We start from the raw sequence: 20617 nt of genomic DNA, 5'->3' as shown, positions 1-20617 counted from the left end.
TTGCCTTAAGAGCCTAGGCCTCCCTCATTTTGGCCAGTCGTTGTGTGATGGCAACCATTTGTACAGTCCCTCGGACTTTGTCATATGCCTATTGTAACTCCCATGCTTCTATTTCTACTTGCTGCAATGTTGGGTCATCCTATATGGATGTGAGCATAAGTAGGGACTGATCCAACAATCCCGAGCAATCTTGGACCGTGCGCAATATGATTTCCAACCTTGCTTGAATTTCGCCACGGCGCTGCTCTTGAACTTACAGGGGTGTGGGTGGTTGTGTCTTTAGTGTTAGCTCTCCAATTTTCAAATTCAATTCCCACTGAGCATTTGCAGCCTCCTCTTGGGCCTTACAGAATCCGGTGGCCATGTAATGGATCTTGTCCGTTATTGGAAGTTTCGCTGGGACAACCAACTCTGGTACCTTGATGCAGGCCGCTGCCATGGCCTATGCCACTTCCTGGTTCTAAGCGACCAAGTCATCATGTTGTAGGCTAACTTGCTCCAGATTTGCCTTATGCTCCATTAAGACTTGGAGTGCGCGGCCTTCCCTGGCATGCAGCTCAGCGGTTACTCCATCCTGTAGTTGGTAGAGGGTTTCTCGAGGCAGAGCGGTCAAATTCAACCCCCAACTTCGCATGTCACCCTCAGCTTCAGTTAAGACAATGCCTTCTAGCAACACTAAAGTGTTCATTGTGCGACTATGCACCATCTACTCGGCTGTGGCTATATCATTTGCTACTTTTGGTATCATCCCTCCTAAGGGTCACACCTGCAATGCCTGCAGCTAAGCTCTGAGCTCCCCCAACATATTTGTCTGCTCTATCATTATTTCCACCAGTGCGCTGGCAGAGACATCGTATATTGGTTCACTGTTGTCAAGAAATTCTTTTTCCAACGTCTTAACTGTTTTGGACTTCTTGCGTGCATGTGGCGATTCTTTGCTGGGCTACCTTTTGCCTTGGGACGATTTTGTGGTAAAGTCAGAGCATTCCTGTGTCTCTAATTTCTTCTACCTATCTTGTTCCGAGGACATTTCCCGATCCTCTGGGGTTTCTTCGGCAATCACTTCTTGGGTCGCCTCCTACAACAAAGCAGCCTTTTGTCCTTGATGTGTCCTTTCCGCCAGCTTAGTGAGTCACTACTGGATTTCCCTCTTTCGTTGTTGTGCTACCATCCTTTCTAATGCAACCCTGCATGGGGTGCGCCATTCTGGAGGCCATGCTCCTAATACTTCGTAAATGGAATTTTTGTTGCAATGAATGGGAGTGTGACCCATGTTTGCTTTGGATCCTTCGACACCCAGATATATAGGCTGTGCATGTCTGCTTTGAACTCAGTCGTGCTTTGCAAATTGTTGTAGATTGTTGGGTAGATCCATGGTTTACAAGCAATCCATGTACGAATACTTGCTTCCATGAATATCCAAAATATCTTGATCTCTCGAACCCTCGTGGCATCCTTTGTAGCCGAGAGCAAGGTAAACTGCACTACTTCAGGTAGGTTGTGCTTAATGTTGGGAAAATGGCTACCTTGTGGAAACTCTCCTGCAACTAGAAGGATTGATAGTAGCAACCATGCATAATGGGAAGTCTTACCTTTGTCCTATGCTTCCTTACAATTTGTAAGAAATTCGTTGCATAAGAACAACACCTAGTTGAACTGGACTCCTTTTGCACACTGCTCCGTAAGTGCAATAACAGGGGCTGGCACCTCATCTACATGGCATTTCCTCATGATTTTAATGGCTAGTAGTTGGGTTGTGACTTGCACCCCGCGGTCGTTGATGCTCACTATTACATACCCATGCTTTCCTTTTTCCAATTTATATTTGGCCTTCATTTTTTCTACAAGACCCACATCGCTACTTGTTCCGGCTCTGTCTGTGGAGTCGTTCCCTTTAATCGGCAAGTGAGTAATCCAGTGTACCAAATTGGCTATGATCAGAATCGGCTCTTCCAACAAGAGATACTCATAATGTACCAGATAGAGTAACTGTCGAATCACAAAAATGGTGATGGCCGAGGGGTGATAGTGGGGTATCCACCTTAGATTGAGTAAGCCCACCTTTTCCACACCCAGTAACGATTTCTGCGACAATAATTTATCTGCAGCCAATTAGGGAAACTTGTCATTGTCCACTAGATTCCAATCTTTGAACTTGATACTCGGTACTCGGCCCAGTGCTAAACCATCAAACCTTATCTCATTTGGAAGAAGCGAGGTCCGCAGTGTACTCTTTGCAGCGTCCAGGTCCTTCGGTATCTTGGCCATGCCATTCCATGGGGAGACATGTGGGGGCAATGAAGGTATTTGGAATGCATCTTCTTCGTCCTCATCTTGAGCTTTAATCTAAGCGATCAACGCTTGCAAATCTTCATCGTCCTCATCAGGATCGGTGGTGATTGCTTTGCGCTTCTCGGCTATTGACCTTTTACTGAATCTCAGTGATACCCTGATTGGCCCCATCGTTTGCTTGTTTTTTTGGGCTCGCGGTGTGCATGGGGACTTTGGAACCTCAAAGGTCATCACCCCTTCATCTGGATCCTCTTGGGTTGGATGTAGCTCTTTCGCGAACTGTGCTTAGGTTCTTTCCATGGTACTCATGGGATTCCTGGTAGCAGGGTGTTTTTTGGTCTTCACTGGTTCATATCTCACATATCCTAGCGTTGCCCAGAGGGTGTTATAGAAGTGCGTAGACTTGAATATACCCCTTACCCCCACTTCTAGTTCATTAATATCTTCTAGGCGATAGATCTTTTCGTATCTATCTCGGAACTTCTTTCTTAATGGCCCACCGCCTGTTCCCCTCTACCATGACTGGAACCTCTTGTCATGAATAGGAGCATTAATGGTCACCTACCAACATTTCCATGTAGCAGCGTGGCCCCTTAGGCACAGCCGGAATCATGCTATCCGACTGGCCCTACACGGAACCTTATTTCCACGTCGACCTTTCGCAGACTTGTTTATAGTCCCGCACCTTATTTCAATTATGGGTGGTGCTGAGACTATGCTTCCCACAACTATTCAGGCAGTCGCACCCCAAGTGCGATTTCTTAGCATCCCTGCTAGCTTGGGTTGTGCGCACCTTTCAAGTTCCTTCATATCCGTTAGCTCCTTAGGTGCTGCTGTATGGGGTACACTCCTCTAATGGTATGGTCGCAGCCATGATAGAAGGGTCGTAGCTCGTCTTATTGCTGAGATAGACCTGGCTAGACTGGGTTTCCTAATGTTTAGAGTCGCATGGCCCACTTCTGTGACACCCTATTTTAATTTTTTGATTCCTTTCCCTGACGTCGCGCTTCTCCCTCTCTGCTGCGCCCATTTTTCACTGATTTCATGCAGCCTGATGCTACCACGCCCATTATGGATTCCCTCTTTTCTTACTATTAAGAAGTGCACCTTTGCCTCCCTCTCGTGATAGGTCCATTGACTCTTTGGTGTCCACAGATTCCCAGTGGATCGTCTTATACTGTTTGTGCGCCCTCCTGCTTTCCTGTAGGTTTTGTCATGGAAAGCTAGCAGGCTACATTGCTGCAGTGGATTAGGATTTTTGCTTCGTATGGGATTAGGCGCTAGCACACCATACACGCACACCCTATGTTGCTGATGGATTCTCACCCCCTTTTTTCTGTCGATCTGATCACGCACCTGCCTCCTAGAGTTGCACCACTTTCCCCTAGTCTTTTGGTGTAAACTCCACCCTTGTGCAATTGTTGCACTTGGCGACCCCATTTGTGCACCCTGCTTCTTTTCCAAACTCACCAGTGTGTAGTGGTCTATTGGTTCCTCTGATTTCATTGTACCCTGATTGGTCGGTCACTCCCTTGCTTCTATCGTTACACGATGTAGTCATCTAGTCATCATATTACAATTTAGCGTTGTTACCTCATGCAATTGGTTCTATGATCACTCAATCTCTTCATCGGAGTCCGATCTACACGAACTGTCGTGTTTCCATGAGATCCTCCCATATGCTGTCACATTCACTGATCCTAATCTTGCGCTGTGATTTGGTAGATAAGATCCAAGTTCTCATCACTCTCCTTGTCGCGTACAGGTTTAGTGTAGCGCGTCCCTTTGGTCGGATCTAGTGAGACGACTACGTGCAGAGGCTTTTTCTCAAATATCATCTTTTGGTCTTTTAGATTAATGACTCCATTCATGTCCGTGGCCAAGTCTATCGCCAATAGTGCTGGGTAAGGGTTACTGTCATCCACAATTTCTATTACCTCAAAGTCTGTTTGTCTGCTCTCACCTTCTATATCTACTGTGACTCCTTGTAGTCTCCCCATGGGGAAGCTCCTTTGCTAGTTTACCATCCGTAATTGAATAGAAGACCATTGTAATGTGGGCCTAACCATGCGTTCCCATGTCTGTTTAGGTAGGACATTCGCATCTGAACCCAAGTCCATAATGACTTGAGCCATCTCATAGTCACCAATCTAGGCTCTCAACCACATCTCCTGCCCTATGTGTAAAGCATGCTTGCGTAGCTTCCTGATCATACACGGTTCACTAGACCCTGCACATCTAGTTATCAATTCTTGCAATCATTTCACTGCTATAGTGTCTTGTAGTAGTTTCATGCATGTCTCTAAAAGGGTAATTAACAAAGAAGTACCCAACTCCAGCTTAGTCTGATCCTTGCTACCCAAAGTAGAAGGCTCCATGAGGCTCTTCTTAGGTTCCATAAATGTCTCCTTCGTGCACTCTAAATCAAATTCAGGTTGCTTTGTAGGCGTCTTGCGAACCCATGCATCCTCCTCAGGTTGCTTCCCCATATCTTCTCCTATAGTCACACCACTTCTAAGCATCATGTTCATGTTAGGATCCTCCTTGTGTGGTTCCACCTTCATCATCTGGACATTCTGAGTGGGAGTAGCCTAGAGCACCCCTTTTTCCCACATTTCTGCAGTTAGTGTGGGGCAATCTACTACATGAGGATCGAATTGCTAACAATATGGGCCGCATGTTTCGGTTAGGTTCATGCAATCCCGCGTGTAGTACCCAGGTACTCCACAATTGTAGCAGATTAATTGTCCCCAGCCTTGTCCAGGTCCCATTCCTCCTCGTCCCTATCCGTGTCCCTGAAATCCACCCCGCACTATCACTGCTGTTGGATCCTGAGCTCGCGTCTCAGTCTGCATCATATAATCAAGTGTCTGTTCCATCAGCAACTCATAACTTCGGCAATTGCATTCGTCATGGCCCATCGATCTACAAAAGTTGCAAAATAGCTATTGAGGGGGTTGTATCAATTTTGGCAATAGATGACAGTCGTCTGTGTCATGCTTTCCTCCCACCTAACAGATTATGCACTAGAGCGAGGGCGCCGCACTTGGCCCTACTTGTGCCTCTGGTCGCAATGGCATTGGTCCCCCTCCTTCTTGATAGTTTGCAAATATCAGACATTGATCCTTATCATGTCCCTAGCCTTTACATTTTACGCACCATACCTCTGCATGCGCTTCTGACCATGGTGCTTTATCTTGTTTCAAAGTTTGCATTTCTAAGGAAAGGTTTTGTATTGCACGTGGATTTGCTGAACTCCCAACCCCAGATCCTGTATTGGAGTTTCATGTAACCTCATCACTGTCTCCAATGTTTCAGCTTGGGTTGGGATCTTTTGTTGTGATAGTGCCATCCTCAGATGTGGTGTCAGTGATGCCACAAACCATGCACAATGTTGTGCATCCATCAGCGTCATGTTTGCCTCATGGATTGTACTTTTCAATCCTCGATCTAGATCCCACAAGGTTTCACCAGGCATCATCGTGATCTCCTTGAACTCAATGATCGACTGCATTTTAGATTTTGGTCAGCTAAATTCTTTGTTGAGCGTGTCCTGAATCGACGATATTCCCACATTCGGGTGATCGCTAGAGTACTTTATATACCACGTCAATGCGCGGTCCTGCAGCACACTCACAAGAGAAGCCTTTTTTATGTTCTCATCTATTACACCTTGGGCTTCCCATACAACCTTTACCACGGACCAGAACTGGTCTTGTTCCTCATTTCCTACGCCTCTAAGTATCGACAACTTGATCACACCTGCCATCCGTACCCTCGGTAGTGGTGGCGGTGGGGTAGGTGAAGATGGATTGGATTTAGGTGAAGTAGGTGATGGTGTGGACGACGGTGGTATTGGTGGAAAGCACTGCTTTATCAATCAGACTGCGCTTCTTGGAGAGAACCCTGCGAGCTCCTCCTCGCTTTCTCGTGAGAATGAAATCAGAGGAATATTTTCTAATCCTTTCTTCCTCGCTATATCTCACAGTTCTGTCTATCGTGAACTCGGTTATAAACCCTCCTATTACTTGATCCAACCAGTGATCTACTACCAATGTGATTTTGTCTTCAGATGCTTCCAGCGTACGCACCAACTCTGGAGTTCACACGATGGGCTGATCCAGCCTGCACCTTCCCTAACTATCAACTAGCCTCGCGATCCATTGATATAGCTCTATCAAGAATGGCGCGAAGAAAATCTCGTGGATTTCTGTGTATATGTAGCGATCCAGCCACCTTTCCTTAGATATCCATGGGTTTCTGTTTTCTTGTAACACGAATTCATGAAGCTTCTAATCCAACCAATCTTCAAGTTCTCTATTTATAGGGTTCCAGTGTTTTGACATCAGGCATCCCTTAGGCATATCTCAGTCCCGGCAATGGAACCATTTGTTGGTTTATTGGGCCTTGACCGAGGTTCAGAAGAGTTATTAGCTAAACAAATCCCACAGCTACCAGCCCTTTCGGCAACAGCCCATGGAGTGCAAACTGAGGTCTCAACCGAGGTAGCAAGGGAGGGTGTTGGAACTAGGTTTCCGCACCCTTGGGATGTCTTGATGTGGTCTGGAGGGGTCGCAAACTGTTCTGTGGCCTTGCGCCACTCTGTGCTATTATCGGGCTTTTGCGTAGATCGACGCGGGTGTACATTCTTATTAATGAAATTATTAGAGATCTGATCTTCTTGTTATAGCATTCAAGCAAACATTTAACAATAAAACCCAATGTGTGCAATCATAAAAAGATATAAACTCATATAACAGATGCATAAAATAGAACACAATAGATCTACGAAACTTCAGAAACCACTTATCTTTATTAAAATATTTCAACAATACAACCAAATCCATCCTGTGCACACAGCTGTAGGGGTCCGTATACACAACTGCGGACTCTACCAGGCCTCTGTGCACACAGCTGTAGAGTCACTACCTGTCTATCAACACCCTTGACTTAGACTTACAGATGTACATAATAACACCAAGATCTACCACAAGAATTTCCCCAAAAACTGACTCTAGCCATAGAGCCTTGCTCTATTTATACATTCCCATGGTTCACGGTCCATGGGCTGACCAACTCACTTCCTATTAGTTTACATTATTTTCGGGCCGACAACCCTTTGAGTTGATTTATTGCAATTCGTGTGCCACGCACTTCGCGTTGTCTTTACTTTTTCCCAAACTTGTGGACTTTGAGTCCCAAAATCGTTACGTGGGGCATTCACGATCCAACAACGCTACTATGCGTAGACTAGGCATGATGTACTCCATAGGCATTATGGCTTCTATCCCATAGACAAGCCTGAAAGGGGTTTGTCCCATCAACTTCTTGCATGTCATTCAATAAGCCCACAATACTGCAGGTATGCGTAGGTCCCAATCACTCTGTTGAGCATTGAAAACCTTGGTTAGCACATTTTCAAGCAATTTGTTGAATGCCTCCACTGTCACGTTGGCCTGTGGGTGACAATGTGTGCTCTTCTGGTGATACACCTAAAATTCCTCTATTAGTGCACTGATTGTCTCATTCTGGAAGTGCGTACCATGATCACTCATCAAGATCCTTGGACAACCAAATCGCATTAGTACATGCTCAAATAGGAACTTCGCGGTCATCGTGCCCATGCAATTTTTCATCAGCTGCAGTTATGCCCAACGAGTCAAATACTCCGTCGCAGTGATAATGTAACTTGCTCTTGTCTTCCCTTGTGGCTAAATGGGTCCTACAAAACCTATCGCCCACTCCTCGAAGGGTTGCAACATCATTTTTCGATTCAAAGGCATTTCATCCCTCTGTGATGGCCTGTCCATTTTTTGACATACATCACACACCTTGCAATATACTTTTGAATGTTGATGAAGGGTTTTCCACTACAATCCTATGCATAGAATCTTCTGCACAATTTCTCTCCCTTCATAATGTCCTCCCGGAGTGTGCCCATGAGTGTCCCTCGAGGATGCTACTTCTCTCGAACTTAGGTACATACTACCACAATATCTCATCAGTACCCATTTTTTCAGATGCCCAGCAATGACAGAGAAATCTACCATGCGCACCACTAATTCCTTCTTTTGCTAGACAGTGTATCCTTCGGTTGTCATTCCTATAGTTAGGAAGTGTATTATATCCTCAAAATGACCATCCGCGACACACACTGCAAACAGCTGCGCGTCGGGCAATCCTTCTTCCATGTTAGTAGGTTCCTCCCCTATTTTGATGCGTGATAGGTGGTCTGGTCACGTGTATAATCATCCTGGCTTCGCGACAACTTCAAAATCGTACTCTTGGAGCAATAAGAGCCATCGCCAAATTCGTCCCCCCAAAACAGGCTTATTGACCAGGCACTACAACACAGAGTGATCCGTATACATATTAAAATGGCCTCCTAGCAAGTAGTGTAGGTACTTCTGGAGTGCATACACCATAGCTAGCCCCTTCTGTTCAGTGGTAGAATAATTCCTTTCTACTTTGGATAATCTGCAACTTGCGAAAGCGATAGGGTGGTCCAAGCCTTCTCCGTCAGCCTGTGTTAGTACTGCTCCCAGCATGATACATGACGTGTTGACATGTACATGGAACTCTTTCTTCCAGTCTGGGAAGACTAGAATCAACGTGATAACCATCTTTTCTTTCAATATATCCAAGATCTTGTTACAATGATCATTCTAGTAGAATGTGGCATCCTTCTTCAAGAATTTTTCCATAGGCGCAGTGATCTGGGCATAACTTTTAATAACTTTCTGTAATATCCCGTATGTCCCAGAGTAGCGCACAACTATTTCACACTCCTGGGCGCATCCAAGTTCACTATCACCATGATCTACGTGGGGTCTACCATCAATCCTTGTCTGCAAACTACATGCCCCAATAGGTTCCCAAAAGGAATGCAATATAGACACTTCTTGAGATTGAGTGGGATCTGGTATCTTCGACAGGTATCCAGCATCAGGCACAAGCTTGCTACATAGTGCTTAACCAGCCCAAATACAGTCCAGTCATCAAAATATACCTCTAGGAACTTATGAATAAATTCCTTGAATGCCGCAACAACCATGCAGATTGCAGGCACATTCTTCAATCCAAACGGCATTACAGTGTATTGAAAACAACCCCACTCAGTCACAAACGTTGTCTTGGTCCTATCCTCGGGCACGATTTTGATTTGGTGGTACCCAAAGAACCCATCAATGAAGGAATATGCTTCTTGGTCGCCTACATTGTCTAACACTCCATCCGTGAATGGAGTTGGGAAAGGATCGTGCACACAAGTGTCATCCAATTTTCTAAGATCCACGAATATCCTTATCTCATCCTTCTACTTCTTCTCTTGCACAACTAGTGGGCTTACCCAACCAGATTCTTCAACATGCTCATTGATGCTTGCCACTAGCATCTTGTCTAGCTCTAAGCGGACCTTCTCCTTCTATTTCAGATTGAGACGGTAAGGCCTTTGCTTAACTGGTTTCGCGTCGGGCTTTAACATGATATTCATCATTTCTAGGTCCCAAATTATATATTTTATATCCTTCAACTTGGTAGGGAATAAGTCTTGGTATTCGCGTAGCAATTCAATGACCTTATCCACCGTCATGTCATCCCAGTAGTCTCCAATCTTCGCAAATTTGGGTTCTACCTCCGTACCAATGTTCACTTGTTTTGTTTTCAACGGCACGGTTATGTCAGGGTTCTCAATCTATGGTCCTTGAATCGTGTGGTGGCCTTCTATTTTTGGAATGTTAATCTTTTGCGGATCCTCATCCTCTTTTTCAGCAGTTACATTATAGCATTCTAGCATGCGATTCAGCTAAGTAGCCCATTTAGGCTGAATCAGGTCTAAAGGATCCTACGGTACCCTAAAGATTGCTTCTTTTACCTCCTGTAGTGCTTCATCAATACTGTCAAACTCATCCTCAAAACTAAATGACATCATGAATCCTTTGCACAAGATATCCCATTCACCTATCTCATGGCAAAGCTCTGTTTCTATATACCAATTCATTGCGATAACATCTAGGGTATGACAGAACAGGTGCACCCACTCAGGTTGGAGCTTTTATCCATAAGCCTGTGTCCATTTGGCCAAATGTGCATGCGGATCATTCTACCCATCGTATTTGTCTGTCAGTCATGTCTTAGGCTTCCCAAATTCTGTTCTCATCATCCTCCTACATTCATTCCAATCATCAAAACTTCCCTTGTGCGTACCCCACCATCTTGTGGGCATCGCGTGCAGTGCCCAGTCAAGGGCCTGGAAGCACTACTTTCCTGGTACCTCCCCTTCAAATGCATCCAAAAATATATCTACCCCATTCAAGCCATCATAAGTAGGCAGATTTCTTACCTTTGATGCACATAGCACATCGACTGGGTCATCATGTTGCAATTCAGCGTAGTTACTTCATGCAATTGTTTATGCCAGCATTATATTTCTTCGTCAGAGTTCGAACTGCAGGAACTCTTGCGATCCCAGGTAATCCATCCATCCACGGTGAGATTCACCCAATCTTTGTCTTGCACAGTTATCTTATAGATATAGTCTAGGTGGTCATTACTCTCATAATCGCGGACAGGTTCAGTATAGCATGATCCTTTAGCAGGATTGAGGGGTACTATTATGCACAATGATTTCTTCTCAAAGATCATATTTCGTTTCTTCAGATTGATTACCCCATTCATATCAGTAGCCCAGTCAATTCCCAGGAGCGTAGGATAGGGATTTCTGTCATCCACTATCTTTATTACTTCAAAGTCAGCTAGCGCGCTTGCTCCCTCAATATCCACGATCACCCCATGCAGATGTCCCATGGGGATGATTTTCTACTGATTTGCCATTCTTAACTGAATCGAAGACCATTGTAGTGTAGTTTTCTCCATTCACTCCCAAGTCTGTTTTGGTAGGACATTTGCATCTAGCCCTAGGTCCAAAATGACCTAAACCATTTCATATTCTCCTATCTATGTGGTCAGTCTCATCTCCTGTCCCATCCTTGTTTTATGCTTGCCAATATTTCGTATTACGCGTGGCTCACCTCGTGCAGTTCTAGCACATCTATTAATGATTTCTTGTAACCCTTTTACAGCCTTACTGTCATGCAGTAACTTCATATAGGTTTCTAGGAATGTTGTGAGCATAGAGGGGTCCATCTCTGGCTCAGGCTTACCCCTCCTTCCTGAGGTGGAGTCCTTAGCGAAGCTCTTCTTAGCTTCCATGAAGACTTCACGAGCACACTCCAAATCAAACTCAACCTCCTTTATCGGGGCTTTGAGAAACCATGTACTATCTTCTGGATGTTTTCCCTTGTCATCTCCTATCATGATTCCATTTCTAAGAACTATATTTACATTTGGATCTTCCTCACGTGGCTTAGACCTCATCATGTTCAGGTTCTGAGTCGGCAGAGGTGGTAGTGCCACTTTGTCACGTATCCTAGCTATCCACATAGGAAAATCTTTTGTTTCATGATCAAACAGTGTGAAATACTTTCACGAGGGACGCATTGGAATAGTGCAATCACGGGCATAGTGTCCTGGTCCTCCACAACTGTAGCAAATCAACTATCCTCGACCTCTACTAGGGCCTCCTCCAGCTTGGCCTCTTCCACGCCCTTGAAATCCTATCAATACTATTCCCATGTTCTGGTCAAGGGGTTGCTTTTCGGCTTGAACCCTATAGGAAGGGGTTCTATCCATCACCAATTCATAGCTCTTGCAAGTATGCTCATCATGTCCTACCGACCTACAACAGTTGCAGAACAGCTATTGTGGTGCTTGTACATACTTCTGTAGCAAGTGACAGTTATCCATGGCATGTTTTCCAGCTACCTGATAGATAGCGCACCATAATGCAGGCCCCACGGTAGGTCTTGCTTGAGCTTCTGGCCTTAAAGGCATCGTTCCTCCTCTTGCAATGTAATTTTCAACTACATTCGGGTTATCGTTAGTGTACTTAATATACCAGGTTAGTGTGTGATCTTGCAGAGAACTAACCAGTGTCGCCTTCTTTATATGATCATCTGTAACACCTTGAGCTTCACATACAACTATCACAATGAACTAGAATTGCTCCGGGCCCTCATTTCCCAAGCCTTTGAAAAAAAGAAACTTCACTATATTTTCCATATTGAACCACGGGGGAGGTGGAGTTGGTACGAGCAATGTTGGAGGTCAGGGTGGTATAGCGAAGATAGAGAGGGTGTGGGTGGAGGTGGTATTCGCGGGAATCCTTGTCTTATTAATTGAATAGCACATCGTGGAGAAAACTTTGCTATGCCTCCTTTGTCACTTCGCAGAGGTGAAATCAAAGGGCTATACTCTGGACCCTTTTTCCTTCGTTTCTGTAAGTTTTTCTGCTTCGCGTAGTCCCAAACATCAAGGTCATTGTATAACCCATTTTTTGCACAACAAAAATTGAATCGAAGTATTCAAAGATTTTATGTACTTACCTCTTGGTCCTTTGAAAAAGCATAGCTATGCCTCGCTATAGCTGACTAAGGTGTCGACCACGAATTCAGTGAAAAATCCTCCTATGATGCAATCGAGTCAATGATTGAGAGCACGAGCGATCTTATCCTCTGATACTTCCAACCTTCACACTAGATCCTAAGTCCACATAATAGGACCATCAAGTTTCCACCTTCCTTGGCTATTTGTTAGCTTCACGATCCACTCGTATAGCTTGATAGGGAAGGAGCACAAAAAGATCTCATGTATCTCTGTATATAGGTATATATCCAACCACAATTCTTTTGTCTGTCGCGGGTTTCTGTTCTCTTGTGGCATGAATTCGTGGACTTTTTTATCTAACCAATCTCCAATATCCTTCTTAGTTGGACTTTGGTGATACGACATCACACATCTCTTATGCAGATTCCGGTCCCAGCAACGGACCCATTTGATGGCTTGAGGGGGCCTACCTAGGTTTAGCATTAACTAGCCAAACAAATCCCTACACTACTAGCCCTTTTGGCATCAACTTGTAGAGCACAGACCAAAGTCTCACACAAAGTAGTATGGGGGGATGCTGGAACCAATTTTCTGCTCCCTAAGATGGTTGTGATGTCGTTTGATTTCTTCTATCCTTGCCTTCACGCAGGTGGTCCCATTCTAAGGCTTGTAAGACAAACTCTCTATTTTGGATTTCAATACCTTTCTAAAAGTATACAATCAACCTTCACGTAGCCCTAACCTAGGGCTCAGGTACTTTTTCCCTGTTGTGGCAACGCGTTGTGCAGATTCCCCAATTACCCTAAGTGACATGCTTATTACTCAACTAGTTAAAGTTATCACTGTGCAAGCAAATATTCATAATTTCATTCAATTATTCAATGTAGTGGCATTCATTCGTGCTTTGTATAATCATAATAAAATAAAATCATAAATAAAATATCCAAACGCATCGACAGAACAAAGACACAGAAATTGCAGAATAACTCCTTTTATTAATATCTTCCAAGTGTTTACAGACTCTGTCCACCCTACGCACATAGCTGCAGGGGTCTGCGTGCCCAACTGCGAACTTCTACCTTAGGCCTCTGTGCACTCAGTTGCAGTGCCTCTACCTATGATACAACCCAAGACTTAGACTTCTTTCTCTAAAACTATGACTCTCTTACATGTTCGATCCCTCTAACTACTTAGAGCTTAACTCTTTTTATACAATCCCATGGTCTGCAGACCATGGGTAGATCTCTTACAACTGACTTTAATTTACAAAAATAAGGGTGGACTACCCTTTGTGACACATAACACCTTCACACTCAACGAACACAAAATTTAGAGTCTTTATAATAATATTACAAAAATTTGACTTAAAAATGGGCTTTTAGCACCAAACCTGCCATTGGGGGATCCTGATCCCAACAAGAGGGTGTCAATGCTCTTGCATCAACAAGACACCCATATCGAATAAGGAAAATACCATAACGCACACCAAAATTAACAAAATAAAATTCCCACAATGAGCATACTATTTTGATGCATACCACATATAAGAATTGAGAATACAAAGACATGACAAAATCAAAAAACATTAAAGAATTTTAAAGCTATCAATAAGCTAGAAAGAGCGGAAAACATGTAGCTTCCATAGACAGTCTTAACAAAATGACACTGGAGATGAGTATGATATTGAAAATAGTTCAAAATTCTCAATAAGCATATAACCTCCAAACACCCAATAACAACCTTCATATAGAAGTGACAAAACAAACCATGTAAACATCTCTACAGTATTTACATACCTAAAGATAGATTATGAAAATTGAAGCCAAAAACTATAAGACCAACGAAAGCTAGTCTTGATGAGAGGGCATAATTGTCTAATCCTGGGCACTTTCCACAAGGGGATCAATAAGATCACTAGGAGGTTCAGTGAGGTCACTTGAACTAGAATCTGACACCAGAAAGATTTCAACCCTAGCTCGTCTTGAATCCACATTTTCGAAGATGAAATGTAAATTCCTACACGTACATATAATTTCCTCAAGAGAAGAGAATACAATATAATTCTCAATCTTGTTATCCTTGAAAATTAATCTTAAGAAAGAATCCATTTGATGGTGAAGAGCCAAATAATTCAAGAAATGAAGCCTACACTTCCTGAATCTACCAAGTTCAGGTACCTTGGGAATATTTTGATCAACCAAATCTGAATCCAATGATAGACATGATCACCAAACTCTTTTGATTTTAAGAGGAGGATTTCCTTCCTCCCTTCTAATGGAACTGCATCAAAAATGTTCAAACAATATCATAAGAAAAGGGATGTAAATGCTTATAACCAACATAGACAAAACCTCCCCTCCTACTCATCATTCTCTCATGAGGAGGCATGATCATATTAACCAAAGAGCAAACTAGAAAATCATGAAGAGACACTCTACCACCAAAACAAGTTGTAGTGGACCTTGTAACCTGGAACAAAATATTAATAGGTCATCACCTACTATCCACCTGACAAGACTCGACCTCAACAAGTTGTCAAATTCTCCACAACATAGAGACATAACATAATAATACTCTCAAAGAATAACTAGGCCGAAAATCTCACATATGCAAAGAACAAGATGATAATTGATACAATAACCAAATAAATGGAGGAATTTAACACATATAAAACCACAAAATACTAACAATATGATAAAAACCAATACCAAAGCAACTACCCACTGTGGCAGAGTCATCAAATAACCTAAAAAAAGTGCCAGTGATACTAAATTAACTAACAATGAGTAAAACCACCATATATAATTTACAAAATTATAAGCCACTTTAACAATTCCCAAAAAACATAAGAGAGAATTGAAGTATAGGGGGTTTACGCAGTGCATTATATTAGATATCATTTTGGGATTCAACTGCGTTAAGTAAGTCATTCACGTATGACCATTTCCATGAGAGGTAGTCGTAACTGACTAATTTCTCATGATTTGAATTGTTCACTTAGCACTCATTGCATTGGGTGATGCTCACAGGGGTGAAGAAGTGGGATTGAAACTAGTGAAATGAATCACATAGCGTCAATCATCACTTCTGGGGCTTGCACCCGGTAACCAGGACTTGCAACCAATGTCCTATAAAGGCCTCAAAAGAGCACCCCATATTCTAAAACACCTAATGATTCCCAAAAATGTGACTGAACTAGAATCGACTCACACACCCAAAATCAACATCCACAAAGAACGAAATCAAGCACAATGACAAGAGAAAAATCTAAAGGAAGGAGCAAGAGGATAATTCCTCTCCTATAATCTTACGCTCGATGTAACGCAACCACCCATGAACCATTAACAAGAATTTAAATTGAGGGAACTATTAGTGTGTGATCATAGGGAGTTTAGGTAGAGATCACCACACTTGCCCCAGATGAAGAAAGTTGTTATCCATTATCCACGGTTTCCAACGAAACATTTATGTCCGTGTATCCACCCCCACCAGGTACAAACCTATATTTCTCCAATTACCCCTAGATAACTTCAAGTCCTTCCACTGCAATAAGAGGAGGCCAACAGTCATCCAATATTCAAACTCTATATTTACTACCCAAGTTCGCTAGAAAATTGTGATCACATTGATTACTCTCCAAGAATGTGTAATTATTACATAGTCCAATTTCCTAAGTAGACCACTGATTATTCCCACAAGCATTTATTGTTGAAAATGGCAACAGGAAATGCTGAAAATAGAAGTGCTAAAAATAACACAGCTATAAATAACAGTTTGGGTACTAGTGTTGGACATAGAAGCAAGGAATGAAAAATGGAAGTACTATAAATAACATTGCTAAAAATAGCACTTCAGGATACCTTCCTATTTTAGTCAGTCCCTAAACTAAAATAGTGGAGTAAAATTCGAATTTGATCTTAGCCGTTGTTTGTAAAAATAATTAATTCATTCATATTGAGTTAATTAGTTAAGGAAAATCAAACATGAAGTCTATGTGGGGACATGCAATAGTTTCTCCATTAATTGAGGAATTTATCCATCAGTTAAATAGATAAGGATGAGTTGTAATATTGATTTGTAATTAGTTGGCTTAGTTAACTGAGTCAAGTCCAGTTATATTAATTCAAATAGTTTGTTGAATTAATTGTGAGTTCAGTTAGTTAATGCTTGCATGCATGTAACTTCTGCACTTCAGATAACTGAATATTCCCTCATAAATAACTCATGCATGTCAGTTCTGTTAGAGACCTAGTTGAGATCAAGGAAGGGACATTGTACTATCAGGTGGATGAATTTTTCCTATAAAGGAAACTCATCCATGCAGAAGGATTTATCTCCTTCAGGTTTGTGCAGTTATTTCTGAGCCAAGTGAGTTGTGTGAAGTGGGAATTCACACAAATGGAAGCACTAGACCCTAAGAAAAATTGAGCAGGGAAATAGAAGGCTTGGAGGGCTTGAGGAGGACATATACAGTGTCTATTCAATCTCTGAGTTGTATTGTTTGATTGCAGAGAGAGCAGGATAGCTTGAGAGCTGATTCTTTTTGTAACATGAACATGATTTCCACTTGTATGATAATACAGAGATTGGGGTTTTAGGCTGAGGCTTTCCCCGGGTTATTTATTCTGTGTTATGTGTGATTCATTTCTCATTCTCAATTATATGTGTTCTCTTGATATTGCTCAATTTGATTAAGCTTCCGCAAAGTGTTGTAGAAGTAGATCTTGTATTGTGTTTTAGTATATTGCATAATTTGTTTATCTATAGTGGGAATTTCTACATGGTATCAGAGCAAAGCTGATCAAGGCAAAGAACAATATAAAAGGAGAAGTTCAAAGTTTGAGGTTCCTAATTATAGAGATCAAGTTCTTATAACATCTCAATTTCACTAATGGCGTTCAATAGTTTAAGACTCGAGTATGCCCTTGATGGAAGCTCGAATTATATAGCCTGGCAAGATCGCATGGAAGCAGTATTAGAGGATAACAGTCTAAAGGATTTCATTGATCAAGAAGTCCTGAAGCCCACAGCATTTGATGCTACAGAGTTGGTGGAATGGAAGAAATGTGTGGCTAGAGAAAGGACAATCCTCCTAGAGGGAGTTAGAGATCACATAGTTTCAAGCCTCCATGGGAAGGAGACACCATTTTCGATGTGGAAAACATTGAAAGATCTATATGACAATAGCAGTGATCAGAGAAAGCTGGCGCTGAAAGACAAGCTTTGGAAAATCAAGTGTGAAAAGGGTGACACGATCTCTACATATCTGAGCAAGCTCACCACCTGTAGGGATGAGCTTGGAAATGTAGGGATCACAATAGCCGATGATGACATGGTGAGTCTTGCACTACTCGGTCTTCCTAAGAATTGGCATAGCTACCAAGACTTGGTTAATGGAAGAGAAAAACTGCCAGATGGGAACGACTTTGGTTGGATCTAATGCATGAGGAGATAAGAAGAAGCATCAGAGATGGTTCTTCATCCATTGAGGATGAAGGAAACTGTACCTTAGCGAGTAAGGCAAAGAAAGGGAAGGAGAAGGATTCTCATCCCAAATCGAGTTCTTCCCATTGTGGGAAGAAGTTTGACAAACTGAAAGTGCGGTGCTTTCATTGTTGTGAGGTGGGATATTTTGCTACAAATTGTCCACTGAAGAAATACAAGATGGGATCCAAGGAAGGATCTGAAGGTGAGGCATTGGCCTCATAGTTTGAGTTGGATTTCATCCTCTTCGCATGCATGTTTTCATCCATGGTGGGATGTAGTTGGCTTCTTGATAGTGGATCTTCTTTCTGCATGATCGATGATAAGAGTTTGTTCAGTACCTTGGAGGAGAAAGATCTCTAGATACTCATAGCGATGGGTAATGATGAAAAGTATAGTGTCTTAGATGTACGAATGGTTGTTTTTTAGAGGGAGCATGGAGCTTGCATTACCTTGACTGATGTCAAGTATGTACTAGGACTAAATAAAAATTTGGTGTCGATCGCAATGCTGGAAGACAAAGGCTATGGTGCAGTCTTTAGTAAGGGAAAGGTTTTCCTTTGACACATCACCACGAGACAGATGAAGTAGATTAGTTCATGAGTCAAGAACCTATATGCTCTTGAGGTTCAAGATGCATGAAAAGCCTTGAGGAGCAAGGAAACTATTGGAGACTTGGTGGTTAAGAGGGAGAGTACACTACCTCTCAACATGCAGCACCAGAAGAAGTCTTAGACAATTGTGGAGAAGCCACAGTTGGTGAAGCAACTTCAGGAGGTTGTGTAGCAGCCACAACTAGAGACACTGAGAGGAGATCGAGTGGAGGCATCCATTCATTGAGAGACCTCTAGTAGGGTGAAATTTTGAGCTAAGTGGGTAAAGGGATCACATGCAGCCATACCTCTAGGTGGGAGGTGGGGAGATGTGGAGTGATCGTCCCACGAAGGCTGAAAAAGGGGTTGGATCCTTGAGGTACCCAACCTTTTGGATTCGAATTTGCTACAGGAGCCCTGAGAAGGAGTAGTAGGATTAGCTGAGTGTGTAGAGATAGATGCAGATGGAGTGGAAGAGAGAGCTATAGTGCAGGAGTCCCAAGACTATGTAGATCTAGCAAGTTGCAGCAATGCGAGAGGCACAAGAGTGTTGCACCAGTGCAGGATGACACAGAGAGGTGTGCAATCGTGTGAAATGCATGGTGTGTTTTAGCAGCTCAGAGGTTAGAGAGGGAGCACATGTCAACGACAGAGGGAGATTCAACATCAGAGTATGTTTCTAGCCCAACAGAGAGGTTAGTTGGGAGTTTTTTTGTTTCTAGAGTTTCTGGAGCAACCACACTTGGGAGAAGTGTTGCATGTAGAACATTCCAAAGGCTGAGGATCGGGTTTGAGTTGAATGTCTTTCCTGTTGAGAGCCAGCATTGAAAATGGCAACAAGAAATGCTAAAAGTAGAAGTGCTAAAAACAGCACTGCTATAAATAGGAGTTCGGGTACTAGTGTTGGACATAGTAGCAAGGAATGAAAAATGGAAGTGCTATAAATAGCATTGCTAAAAATAGCATTTCGGGATACCTTCCTATTTTAGTCAGTCCCTAAACTAAAATAGAGAAGTAAAATTCGAATTTAATCTTAGCAGCTGTTTGTAAAATAATTAATAACTCACCTTGAGTTAATTTGTTAAGGAAAATCAAACATGAAGTCTATATGGGGACATGCAACAGTTTCTCCATTAATTGAGGAATTTATCCATCAGTTAAAGAGATAAGGATGAGTTGTAATTAGTTGGCTCAGTTAACTGAGTCAAGTCCAGTTAAATCAATTCAAACTTTGTTGAATTAATTGTGAGTTTAGTTAGTTAATGCTTTCATGCATGTAACTATTGTGCTTCAGATCACTGAATATTCTCTCATAAATAACTCATGCATGTTAGTTCTATCAGAGACCCAACTGAGATCAAAGGAGGGACAATGTACTAACAATTGGATGAATTTTTCCTGTAACGGAAACTCATCCATGCAGAAGGATTTATGTCCTTTAGGTTTGTGCAGTTATTTCTCAGCCAAGTGAGCCGGGTGAGGTGGGAATTCACACAGGTGGAAGCACTGGACCCCAGGAAAAACTATGCAAGGAAATAGGAGGCTTGGAGGGCTTGAGGAGGACATATACAATGTCTATTCAGTCTGCGAGTTGTATTGTTTGATTGCAGAGAGAGTAGGATAGCTTGATAGTTGATTCTTTTTATAACTTGAACAAGATTTCCACTTGTATGATAATACAGAGATTGTGGTTTTAGGCTAAGGTTTTCCCCTGGTTATTTCTTCTGTGTTATGTGTGACAAATTTCTCATTCTCAGTTATATGTGTTCTCTTGATATTGCTCAATTTGATTAAGCTTCCGCAAA

The sequence above is a fragment of the Pinus tabuliformis genome, chromosome 7 (assembly GCF_031772625.1).
Source record: "Pinus tabuliformis cultivar Carrire ecotype Pingquan chromosome 7, CPIR1, whole genome shotgun sequence".
Classification (NCBI taxonomy): domain Eukaryota; kingdom Viridiplantae; phylum Streptophyta; class Pinopsida; order Pinales; family Pinaceae; genus Pinus; species Pinus tabuliformis.
This window is presented reverse-complemented; position numbering follows the sequence as displayed.